Genomic DNA, 13,148 nt, shown 5'->3' on the forward strand with positions numbered 1-13,148 from the left:
TTGAAAAGGGGCTTAGCAAATTCTAATACTAATAATTTTTTTTTTATATTGACTGGAAATATTTGAATTTTCGTATAGGTTTGCACATGAGAGATGTACAATCGGTTGTTTACTATTGCTAACGGGTGATTTTTTTGAGGTTAGGATTTTCATGCATTAGTATTTGACAGATCACGTGGGATTTCAGACATGGTGTCAAAGAGAAAGATGCTCAGTATGCTTTGACATTTCATCATGAATAGACTTACTAACGAGCAACGCTTGCAAATCATTGAATTTTATTACCAAAATCAGTGTTCGGTTCGAAAAATCGACAAATTTTGTTCAGCGATGAGGCTCATTTCTGGTTGAATGGCTACGTAAATAAGCAAAATTGCCGCATTTGGGGTGAAGAGCAACCAGAAGCCGTTCAAGAACTGCCCATGCATCCCGAAAAATGCACTGTTTGGTGTGGTTTGTACGCTGGTGGAATCATTGGACCGTATTTTTTCAAAGATGCTGTTGGACGCAACGTTACGGTGAATGGCGATCGCTATCGTTCGATGCTAACAAACTTTTTGTTGCCAAAAATGGAAGAACTGAACTTGGTTGACATGTGGTTTCAACAAGATGGCGCTACATGCCACACAGCTCGCGATTCTATGGCCATTTTGAGGGAAAACTTCGGAGAACAATTCATCTCAAGAAATGGACCCGTAAGTTGGCCACCAAGATCATGCGATTTAACGCCTTTAGACTATTTTTTGTGGGGCTACGTCAAGTCTAAAGTCTACAGAAATAAGCCAGCAACTATTCCAGCTTTGGAAGACAACATTTCCGAAGAAATTCGGGCTATTCCGGCCGAAATGCTCGAAAAAGTTGCCCAAAATTGGACTTTCCGAATGGACCACCTAAGACGCAGCCGCGGTCAACATTTAAATGAAATTATCTTCAAAAAGTAAATGTCATGAACCAATCTAACGTTTCAAATAAAGAACCGATGAGATTTTGCGTTTTTTATGCGTTTTTTTTTTTAAAAAAGTTATCAAGCTCTTAAAAAATCACCCTTTAGAAAAATTCTGGTAATTTAAGATTGGTCGGAATAGGGAAATGGTAGTGCACACTTCTAACCCCTGATCACAACACTAAATAGTGCATAAAATTTAAGGAGAAATTGAACAGCTGTAGCAGAATGATAGTCGATACCTCATGCCAAGACAATTTGAATCAAAATAAATTCTTTGGAAAATCATAACGATACCTTTCCAGGATCTCAGGGAATTGCAATTGAACTTCCATAACTCAAACTTTCTTATCTCAGTTCTCCGTAACTCGAACTTTTGAATTGACAATATATGTACATATATATGTCAAATTTCATACAAATTTCCTTCAATAAATCGAACTTTTCGACCAGGGCATAATACAAAATTTAAAATTTTACTATCGAGAAAAAAAGTATGTATGTATTACCAAATTCTGGATTTAAAAAAACACTGTAAAAGTATAAATACTGTTCACTTATGCATTAATGGACGGATATAGAACACACCAACCGAATGGAAAAACTTTGGGCTTTGGACTTTTCTGCCCGCAAAAACATTTAAACCAGACAAAAATTTATAAAACACTAATATCTTGAAAATTTTCACGGTAAATTAATTAATTATTAGTCCAGTTTTTTTTTAATTTCAATTTTTCTATTAAAATTAAATTTCTTTCTTAAAAATCAAGTAATTAATTGGAATGCACTTAAGAAATACTAAATTGAAATTCTTTATGTTATCAATCGAGTTTCTATAACTTTTCTAACAATTTCTATCTATGCATGTCTGTCCATATGTTCGTATGTTTGTATGTATTTGAAGTGAGGTTGAATGAACTTCATTGGGTTAATTTTATTATTATTTATTTTACACAATGGCTTTTCAACTGCTGGTAGTAATTTGTCTGCTCCTTTACCCACACGCAAGCATTACACATTTGCAGAATCACAACCAAAAACCATTTATTGCAACAAATTGCGGAAAATGGGTTTCTAATTTATTCTTTACTTTGTTTGCTTTATTGAATTACACATTCACCAGATATTAATAGTTTTTAATTAACACCTTTATATTTACTATTTAATTTATATTTTTCAAAGTGCAGTCAAATTTTCACACGACGACGCAACGCTATTGTTTTTGCCATTTCTCCCTTTCGAAATGCGCATGAAGCGAACGAGCGCAAAAAATACACAACGAGAGAGCGACGGTGTACTTAAAACCGACAAGCGCCGAGAGTGCGAGAGATCAACGACGAAAATGAGGACAAAGCGAAATGGTAAACAGCGCTGCTACCAACACACCTGCGATGGCTGCGACGCCGCAGCGCTGCTGACAGCGACAGCGCCGTGTGTATCTGTGAGTTTATCTGCGATATATGCGATGGTGTGCGTGATGCGTACGCACATCTGCTTGGTTTATAATTTTCACAGCGTAACGCAAATACGATTTCATTCATTATACACAATTTCGGTATGCACTTTTGATGAATTTCGATGTTAATGTTTTTATGTAGCGTGTTTTATTGGTAAATAAATGGAAATTAACTGTAATAGTCACATTTTCTATTAGTTTACGTGAGTGCACTGTATTTTTCTCACCGGTTTGTATGCATTTTATTCAAATCACCGTTTGCTTATTTCTACCGTGCGTTCTTCACACACCCACTAGTACATTTGGAATGCGTCACTTAGGCGTCACAGCTGGCTACTATGTGAGTAGTCAGTCCGTCAACGTCGTTTTGGCGGCTTGTTTTTCAAGCATTTCACATTTTTAATTATAATTGCACACACGTACACATACAAAGATGACTGTATGCAGTTTTCATATACATATGTATGTATGTACGACATATTTACACGTTTTCTTCAGCAGAAGAACACAGTGGTCAATTCGTTCATAAGAGCAATAAACGTTTCATTAAAATGCCTTCACTTAAATTTTTTTTACGATTTTCATATTTAATGATTTGAATTTAAGGTATCAGTAGTTAGACTTCACTAATGTTGACACATTGAAATAAAAGTTAATTTAAATAAGTATAGAAATATTTTTTATTATAAAATTAGTTTTGAGAATTCAGCTCAGCAACGGAAACTTGAATTATTTATAGTTATTTATATTAAATTATTTTAATTTTACGTTATTATTATTATTAAATCTTGTTTTATTCTTTAAAGAGGGACTTAAAACTGATATTTTATTTTTACTTTTTTTGCTTAATTTTGAAATGATTTCCAAAATTAAGTAAAAACAATTATATTTTATTTAACTAAAAAAATTTACTTTTGATCTTGAAAAAAAAAAATTATAAAAATTTACGCAAATTATTTAGATGTGTCTACAACATATATGAAGCCACTATTTCTTCTAAGATGTTTGTGTATTTTCGGCACTACAAGTCTTTAAATTAAATTCATACAATTTTATTTCGATTAAGTAGTATTATGAGCCATTATGGGTCAATGACATAGTTCTCCATATGTTTGAATATATGCCCGCAAAGGAGAATTAAAAAACTATTTAAAAAAAAATCTGGCTATGTCTAGAGTTTCTCCGAAATCTTTAAACCGCTTAATTTTAGATAAATTAAATTTTTTACCATACTTTAGATTTATATCTTTTCGAATTTTTTTAAATTTTTTTGTTTTATTTTATTTTCCAGTTATTTTTATTTATTTATTATTATTTAGCAATGAAAAATAATTTCATTGGTATATTTCTATTCCTATTTATTGTATTCAATTCTGTTTATTTTCCATTTTTATTATTTTCTTTTTCATTCCATGTGTTTCAATTCCACCGTTTCTTACTTCATTTCCATCAGTTTCATTTATTTGTGAACCAATTTATGTCATTCATGTCATTTTACTACATTTCATATCATTTTGTTCCATTTCACTTCTTTTAGTCCTCTCTCACTTCATTTAATTTTGTTTCACTTCATTTTGTTCCATTTCACTGTGTTACCTTAAATGCGCTGTCATTCCATTTCATTTTAAATTGTTTTTTGTTTTTAAATTTGTTTCACATTAAATTGTGTTTTTGATTTGTTTGCCTTTTTAACAATTAATCAAGTTTCTTTGATTTTAAATATTTAGAAACATTTTCACCACAATATAATTAAAAATTTGGGCCACCCTGCATATTTACAACTTTTTTTTTCTCTCAAATTAATTGTTTTATTATTATTTTTTATTGTATTTCACAGCATTCGCTTACAACTTCGCCGCTTTACACGCACAAAACAACAACAGACCAAGTTACTACAAAATTTGGTAATATAAACAACAAAACCAATAAAGCCGTAATGCAAAATTACTTAATTCCAACAAAATTTCTTGTTGTTGTTGCTATTTTTATTTGGCAACGGGTAATTAACCTTTTCGCTTTTTCGCTGCGGCAATTTGCTTTGGCTCACCAAGTAAGCGGCTATGACGGTTTGTATGTCTATACGTTTGTAAGTGCTCGGCTCACGACAAATACATATGAACATACAGACAGACAGTCAGACGTATGAGTAGAGTATGTATGTGCTTTAGGTGCCACCACCAGCCTTGTATTCCGGCGGCTGTTGGTGTGGTTAGGTTTTTTCCTTACGACTGGACGCTTTGAATTTCGCACCTCCACTTCAGCCACCAGTGCTACTGGCAACCAAACAAGCACACAATCAAGCTAGCGACCGACCGACCGTTCGACCAACGCCACACCACACCACTTTTAGACACTTCTTACTTCCAATTCAAATTATGTACTCCAGCAAACACTTTTTTCTTACACTTTTCTGCGCCACAGTGGAAATAATACAATGCAACAACAACAGCAACAACACAGGCTATACTAATCGCTCAATTGCGAACGATTTCCACTCGCGTTTTTACCACTTCCACAGCACTTTAGCGCTTGCTGCTGCTGCGACTATTGCTGCTTCTTCTTCTTCGCCTTGTTATTTGCTACATAATTTTTCTGTACACACATGCACACACACACATTACATACACACATATATGTACGAATTTACTCACATTTATATGTATTTTTATACGAATATATATGAATTTTTTCCGTTTTCCTGTTGGCTTTCACTATTGGTGCGCTTCTTCACTGCGCTTATAGATTTTTTCACAGCACCTCCGATTCCGACTACACCAAATAATCCAGCATTTGTCGGCGGCGCTTCATTGACTTTTCGCAATTTGTTTATTTTCCCTGCTTTATCCACACTTTTCCACCAATATTTCACTCATTTCACTTGAACTCGATATTATTTCACAATAATTTGTTAATTTCTGCAATTTTTAATGCGTTTTTACCCATTAAAAAGTGTAATTTATAAATTTTCACTTGAAACAGCGGCGAATTTCACACGGAACGCGTCCGCCGATACGTCAGCGCAGCGCCGTATCTATCGGATACCTAAACGGGCGGCAGACAGCGTCGCGAGCAATTGCCGCCCGTCCGTAATCGTAATCGTCGTCGTCGTTGGTGTCGGTGTCGGTGTCGTTGTCGTTGCCGTTGTCGACGTCGTCGTCGTTGGCGTCGTCACAAGCATAGCCTGAGCCAGTGCCAGTGCCAAAGCTATAGCGCTATAGCCATTGCCATCGTCATCGTCGTCATTGTGTTCCTTGTTGTTGTTATTGTTATTGTTGTTGCTGTTGGTATTGTGTTTTGTGTCGTCTCAGGCGCTGCCCCTGCCTCGGTGGCAGCAGCATTCGCGCTCTATAGCCACTGCCACTGGCACTCAGCGACTCGATGGAATCGGTGTGTCGTTTGGGTAGTTTTATTTGTTGTTGATACACATACAAACATATAGACGTATTTAACACTGCTATTGTTGTTGTTATTATTATTATTTTCACTGTAGTTGTTGTTATTATTATTGTACGTACGTACGTTTCGTTCTCGCTCGTTTTGCGTTGAATGGCTCGCTGGCTGGCTGACTGACTGACTGACTGGCTCTTCGCTTGTTGTATTCAACTGCCTGGGTGATGGCGTTCGTTGTCTGTTTGTATATATGTATGTTTGCCTGAGCGCGCGTCTGTTTGTTTCTACATTTGGTTGATTTGAGGTTCGGCAACAACAAAACACTAAACTATTCAACAAGCAAGCAACCAACAGATGTGTGCGCACGAATGACTACCGAGCGAGGGGGGAAATGGTGAATGAATGAAAACGCAAACACACACACGTACATGCAATCGTGTATGCAAACGGCAAGCTGACGAACTGTCAGGCCAAACAACTCACTAACTGACTGACTGACTGGCTGACTGCTTGACTGCCCGGTTCAATCAGCAGCGACAGCCAACAGTCGAGCATTTCTACATATGAGAGGTACCTACGCAACTCAGCCGCACTAAAAGCCAGCGATATGCGACGTTTGTATGCATGTATGTACGTATGTTTGTGACGGATACATTTTGTGTATGCATGCAGGCAGTTTAGCTGCTTGTATCTTGTATCTTACAATCGGCATTGTTGTTAAAACTGCCACCACCAACAACAACAAGAACAGAGGCAGCAGCAGCAGCCAGCAACAACGCCGCCAGAGCCTGAACCACAGTAACAGCGACAGAGCCAACACCGAGTTGTGACTTTACGCATTTTCTACATTTTGCCTATAAGAACACACAGCAACACACACTCACATACAGAGAGAGAAGTGCCAGTGCCAAGAACTCACATCATTTACATCGAAGCACATGCATAAGCGCTCGAAATGGCTGGCGAAATGGAACGAGTGGATTTATCGATGTTCGCTTGGATGGATGGATGACCGGACAAATGGATGGTTGCTTGATTGCACAAGCGCGCACATGCAACAACAACACACATATCAAGCGAAGAGATAAGTGTAGACAAATCTACATATGGAAGCATGTAAGAAATACATGTTTGTATGCGTGTAGGTAATCAAGCGTCCAGACAAAATTACAAGTGGGCGTATGGATAGACGAAGTCGAAGAAAACCATAGACCATATGACAAAGACGCTAGCAAAGGAGCAAAGGCCACAGACACGGTCAGAGTGAAACACATTCATACACACATAATTGATACCGAAACGGTATTACCTCTAGCAGGCCAGTTCAGTGTGTGACAATAGCTTTAGTTCGCAGAAAGTTATCTCAACCGCTTGGCGAACGGGTAATTTGCTTTAAAGGTGCCTATTATCTACTGGGGAGTTCCCCACCAGTACAAATGCACCTACACCTATGATTCGTGAGTGAGAATTCTTACGAAAAGTTATTCTTACATACACACAAACATATGTATATATACTTGATCATATTATCAAACAACAGTACTGATTTCTTACAAATTATAATAATTTACGCGTAAGCAATCGTTCAGTAGAATATTTACAACCATTTAGTTACAGAATCAGCTGAAATACCAGAAAATATCGATATGATCCACTCTGGAATCAAACTATACGGAGTATACTGCATAAAATCATATTTATTTTTAACGAATCACACTCTTCTTCTTCCTCGTGGTTATCTCTTCAAGAAATTTGAAATTTGTCTCGTACACTCAAGTACTTAGTACCAAATATAGTCTATTGACCTGTTTGATCAAAGGCTGAGGTCGTTTTTCTATACATATATTAGCCATCCAGTAGCTTTTTTAGCTCACTCGGACTCTTTACAACAAACAAAACAATTTTAGAATCACCCCAAAATAATGCTCGTTCCATAGAACTAGAATTTATCTCAGCTGTAAAGCTCACTTCATCTAATTACATCCAAGCTAATTCACTTAGACTTAAATATGTATGTAGGTGTTGCACCTTCGACATTTACTTTCTAACTTTTCCCATAATCTGCAGATATTTTCATTTTAATGTTTCATTATTTTTAATAGTACTTAGGAGAAGCGAAATATAATTATAAAGATCTCAGATCATCGATGACGACATCAATCATTTTGAAATCTACCATTTAGACTCTTTCAGAATAGAGTTACCACCTATCGAATCTAGTAAATCTATGAAAAATATGGTAAAAATGTATACCAAACATAAGACGATCAGTAGGTTTCTGAAGAATATGCGAGATTAATTTAATTTAAAAATCTTAGGGTAAAAAATTAGGGTTGCCATTTGTAGAAGAAAGCAAAAAAATATTGTGAAATGAGTACTCTGGCTTCAGAAGTGTATTAAGGAAATCGTTATTTTAATCGAAGTAGAGTTGCCACCTTTCAAAGGAAGTACAATTTGAAGTAATAATAAATGTGAGTTAACATATCGAGAATACAAAGCATATTAGAACTGTATACATGAATTTGCAAAGTCAATTAACTCAAATATATTTTAGAGTAGAGTTGCCACCTTTCGACGAACGATAACATAAAAAAGAAACAAAAATTGAAGCTAAACTTATGGAGAAGACAAGGATTTTAGTGATATATTAGAAAAATCAATTAATTCAAATATATTTTAGAGTAGAGTTGCCACCTTTTGACAGAAGTTAAAATAAAAATAAAGATAGAGAATACAAACAATTTAGTATATTTGTGAAATAAATTAATACAAACATATCTTGAAATAGAGTTGCCATCTCTAATAGAAAATATGTGTTAAAAATTAAATGATTTTGGATGTATTTTATTAAAACAATTTTAAAAGGTGTTGTCACATATTTTTTTTCAATATTTGTTTATTTATTGAATCTGCTCTTTGAAGCCTAACAATAAGTTATAAAATCTTAATTCTAATTAAAACTAAACAAGCTCAACCAAGTGATTGAGTTGTTTTGGTGAAACGTTGCTCTTCAGTGTGCTGGCATATCTCTTCTTTTTAGACGTGATTGATTACAAGAATGTACTAAAGCATTAGCCAATGGGTTTGGGTGATCTCGGAGTTTGGATAAATATTTATTTCTGCTGTTCTCCACTTCTTTCTTTACCATGTGAATACCAAGATCTTTATGGATATTTTCATTACGCATGTACCATGGTGAGCACGTGATTGTGCTAAGCATTTTTTATTGGAATCTCTGAATTATATCGATATTGGTAGCACGTACCCCACAGTTGACTGCCATACATCCAAATGGGCGTAACAGAACATCGTTGTTTAGGCTAAGTTTTGAATTTTTGTTTAGAAGCCAATTTAAGTTGGCAGCCACATATTTAAAATTTGATAAAATTTAAGAAAAATAAGCCCAGACAGTTGGATAATGCACTTTGAAAATAATCATAAATTGTTTCAGATTCTACAATTTAAATATTTTTCTGTTTATTTTATTAATCTTTTTTTTGTAGTGAATCAAAAACCTTCAGTAAAAAAAGAAATAAAAACATTTTCTATACAAAACTGATTTAGTAGATTATATTTTTTCTTATAAATCAAAATATTTTCAATACGCGATGCAATATGTAATTAACTTTAGACTTCATAACAGCTGCCGCGACTGCCAGTATACAAACATATGAGCATATGTATGTACGTATATCCATGATTGTAAAAAAAAAAATAAAAATGCCACGAAAATATGTAGTTAAACAAAAAATCAATCTAGAAAATAGGGTAATTAGAATTTGTATTGGAATTCTGCAAATTATATTAATTCAAATACAAAATATGCCGTACATTTATACATGCATACATAGATATGTATATGTTTGTTAGCGCGTATATCAAAAATTTCTGCTGGCCCTGAGCAATCACATTGTGTCGGCTCAGCGCTACAGACAACAATGACCTATACACAGGCAAAAGCGCGCACAGATATTTGCGTCATACATATAAAAATCTACAATCGATTGCTTTTCAATACAGCTTACTCACAGCCAGCCAAACACCCAAGCACATATGAACATATGAAGAACGAAGTTATACACATACATACATACATCTGTACATATGTGAAAGTGTATTGCAAGTGGCGTTTGTCGAGATATTCGCACACTTCGTAGATACAGAACAAATGTCATGAGCCATCACGGAATCTGTGTATCTACAACGCGCCGCGTACATTTGTAGTGCTGTAAGTGCATTTGTAATGCTGTAACTGGCTGTGAATAGAGAACGGATATGCACATATGTATGTAGGTATATAGCAGAGCAAAAAAAAAAAAGAATATGAGTATATATGTATGTGTTGCGAGGTTAAATGGGGAAATGGCAGGAGGCGTGTGTAAAATAGAAGGCGCGCGCGCAGCAGCGGCGGGAGGAGCGCGCTAACGCCTTGAAGAACAAAAAACAAAATAAAAAGAAATGACACGAAATGGGAAAAGTCAGCAATTGAGATGACAAATAAAAGCAATCAACGCGCTTGCAGCTGCCTTGGCGTTAACAAAGAAATACAAAAGAAATATATTAATGTATGTAGATATGTGAGAGCGTATGTAGGTATATACATATGAGCGAATATGAGTGCGCGTTGTAGCGATTCGACTCAATCAATGCGCCGACAAGCAGCGTCGCACCTTGCGCTCAGCCTCAAGCAAATGCAGATAGGAGAGTACAGCGGCAGCTAGCGGTAAGCAGCAGGCGGACGTGTGCGGCATGTCGTTTAATCCAACGACAATAATTAATAAAAATTCGTGCGCGCATATAAATGCAAGTACAAACAGGCATAGGCGCGCTCATACAGGCATACGCTCACATCTATATACATCTGTCAGTACGCGTATATGAACATTTCCACTTGTCATTGGCATTGCCGCGCACTCCACTCAAAGTGCGTCTTGCCAATTGTTGTTGTTTTTGCTGCGCGTTGCGTATCTGCGAAACTACGCATTTTACATATACGTTTATCTTGAGTTTCCTCTTGACTGCGTCGACGACTACGCGCCACATCGTCAGCATATCAGACCAGCCAACGCACCTTACAGTGCCTTCAGCGCCTCAACACACAGCGCACACTAACGTCGTCAGTCACGAAGCGTGCGCGGCGCGGCGGCCAGCGCCATCTTGTAAGTGACTTCGCCGCCAAACCAGTCAGTCAGTCACTCAATTGTCGATCGACGGAGGAGCGCTAGTGTTTGGCAGGTATAGGGTATAGGGATGTATGTAAAGCGCTGCAAGTTCCTGACTAAATGGGTTGGCTGCCGAATTTGGGAATACAGTGAAATATTAATAGGAGCTGACAGATTTTGTGGAACAACTTCGTATGCATAAAACAGAGTGACACAATTTCGCAAGAAGAAGTTGCATAAAGAAAAACACGGCGCGGTTATGGCATAAGTCTCTTAATGCTAATTGATCAACGTTTGCATGTTTGAGTCAAATAAATACCTGTGTCAATAAATTTGTAAAGTTCCGCAGACAGTTTTTTGATTTATTATAGCAACGAACCTGAAGCAAATAAGCATCGCATCTTACTGATAAAAGCGCGCTACCCGTCCTGGACAAAGCCCTATGAGAATCAGCGAAAATAAATAATAATTAACACTTCCTTTTATTCAGTCAAGAAACCGATCTTTAGGATCCTTAGTGCTTTCCGACTGTTGATAGATTTTTATGAGAATAATTTTTCATGCCAACAACAAGTCTTCTAAAGCGCTATAGGAAGAATTACATAATTTTGGTATTTCAATCGGTAAAGGATCTGAGCTAATTGACAGTTTAAAGTCAATCATTTACAGCTTCTGTCATGCAAATTTATTTATGACTCTCACACTCTCTCTCATTTAGCCTGACATTTTGTCAATTAATTGGTTGGCAGCAGTATTCAGATCCTAAAATACATGAAGGCACAACTCATCATAAAAAGGTAGAGGACCCCTAGCATAGACAATCAACATGACGACTTATACATTACTATATTCTATTCTCTCTCGCAAAATCTGAAATTGTTCATAAATCATTAACTTTCCACTATTCCACAGTGAGGGAGTAGTATTGTGAACAGCTCTCTGGAATCTCTAGTATCTAAATTCAGTAGAGAAGGTGTAAGTTTGCTGAAAACCGTTACACTTGGGAAAGATCTTGCACCGAAAAAGGACGGGTTAAGGAAAAAGGTGGAAAGAGCGAAAGTATACAAACTCCATAGATTGCAAAGGCTATTCAAATGATTTTTATAATATCAATAGTTCAGTTTGATAAATCTTTTAGTTGTGTTAAGGTTGAGTTCTATAACCAACCTTTATGAAATATCAAAACCCTGTTATCTAATAGTTTTGAGAATTTTGACGTTTATTACGAGTACGGAGTTCTCCCTTCATTGTTCTGCGGACCTCTATCGGTATAGAGGTGATAGAGAAAAGTTTTCGTTCTAGATTGCTCTTTGGTAACCATATGTATTTATATGAGTTTATTTGGTTGGCAGGTTTTTCAAAGTCAAACTCGAAGAAAAAAAATCAAATAAGCTGCTTACAGCCCCATATATTGGGATGATACTGGCTGAGTTCGGTACTTTGATGAAATGGCAAAGGGTCAGACTTTTGAAGGAAGGACTAATACGCATAGAAGACTATCGAAAAAAAGTTCTTCGAAGGAATGCTGAACATATGCAGTTTTGAATTTTGAAAAACATAGCTTGAGAGTAGCACAATGGGGCTGATCAGCTTTCAGCAATCTAATAGATACATTTTTAAAAACAAAACTGAATTTTGAGTCAGTTATATTATCATTGAAAGTCTTATCAAAGGTCAGTACACATTGAGCTACATACATATACACATAAGTACATATATGCATTTTGTTCCCGAATTACTAGATATGACGCTTCATTCAAAAATACACCGATTGCCAGCCGTAAATATTAAAGTATGCCTGTCAATTTAAACATATTGTATTCGTTCATAAATGATTTGATATTTAATCAAATATCGTTGTCATTGACAGCGATGTGCCAAACGATATACACATACATATGTACGTATACACATATATATGTACATATGTAAATAGGTATCTGTAAAAACGCTGTTCATGCAACAACCACATATGCTGAGTATTATAGTTTTTATGGCATTATTCGGCGCAGCTCAGCCGGTTTTTGCGCACCGTGCTTGTATTTTTATTTTTATTTTTGTTTTTGTTTTTTGGTATATTACTGCAGTAGCTGACTGCCAATACCCGGAATATAGTGAAGTTGACATATTTTTTATGACATTCGCAGCTGGCGTCTGTATCTGATGCATGCAAACGTTTTATGGCGTTTTTTGTTTA

At 36.0% G+C, this 13,148-nt stretch overlaps 1 protein-coding gene across 10 annotated transcripts in view; it reads right to left on the reverse strand.

The window, feature by feature from the left end:
- Positions 1 to 13,148, reverse strand: part of LOC105209846 (uncharacterized) — a 159,268-nt gene that overhangs the window by 24,726 nt on the left and 121,394 nt on the right. Inside the window, exon 1 of one of the 10 annotated variants that reach the window (XM_054234471.1) lies at positions 5,051 to 6,159. The exons of 8 other annotated variants lie outside the window; for them this stretch is intronic. The gene's annotated coding sequence lies outside the window, so the exon portion shown is untranslated. Of the gene's footprint in view, positions 1 to 4,803; positions 5,001 to 5,050; positions 6,160 to 13,148 lie in introns of those variants that run through there. One more of the 10 variants, XM_054234473.1, reaches the window with a different exon arrangement.

Source organism: Zeugodacus cucurbitae, chromosome 6, assembly GCF_028554725.1.
Source record: "Zeugodacus cucurbitae isolate PBARC_wt_2022May chromosome 6, idZeuCucr1.2, whole genome shotgun sequence".
Classification (NCBI taxonomy): domain Eukaryota; kingdom Metazoa; phylum Arthropoda; class Insecta; order Diptera; family Tephritidae; genus Zeugodacus; species Zeugodacus cucurbitae.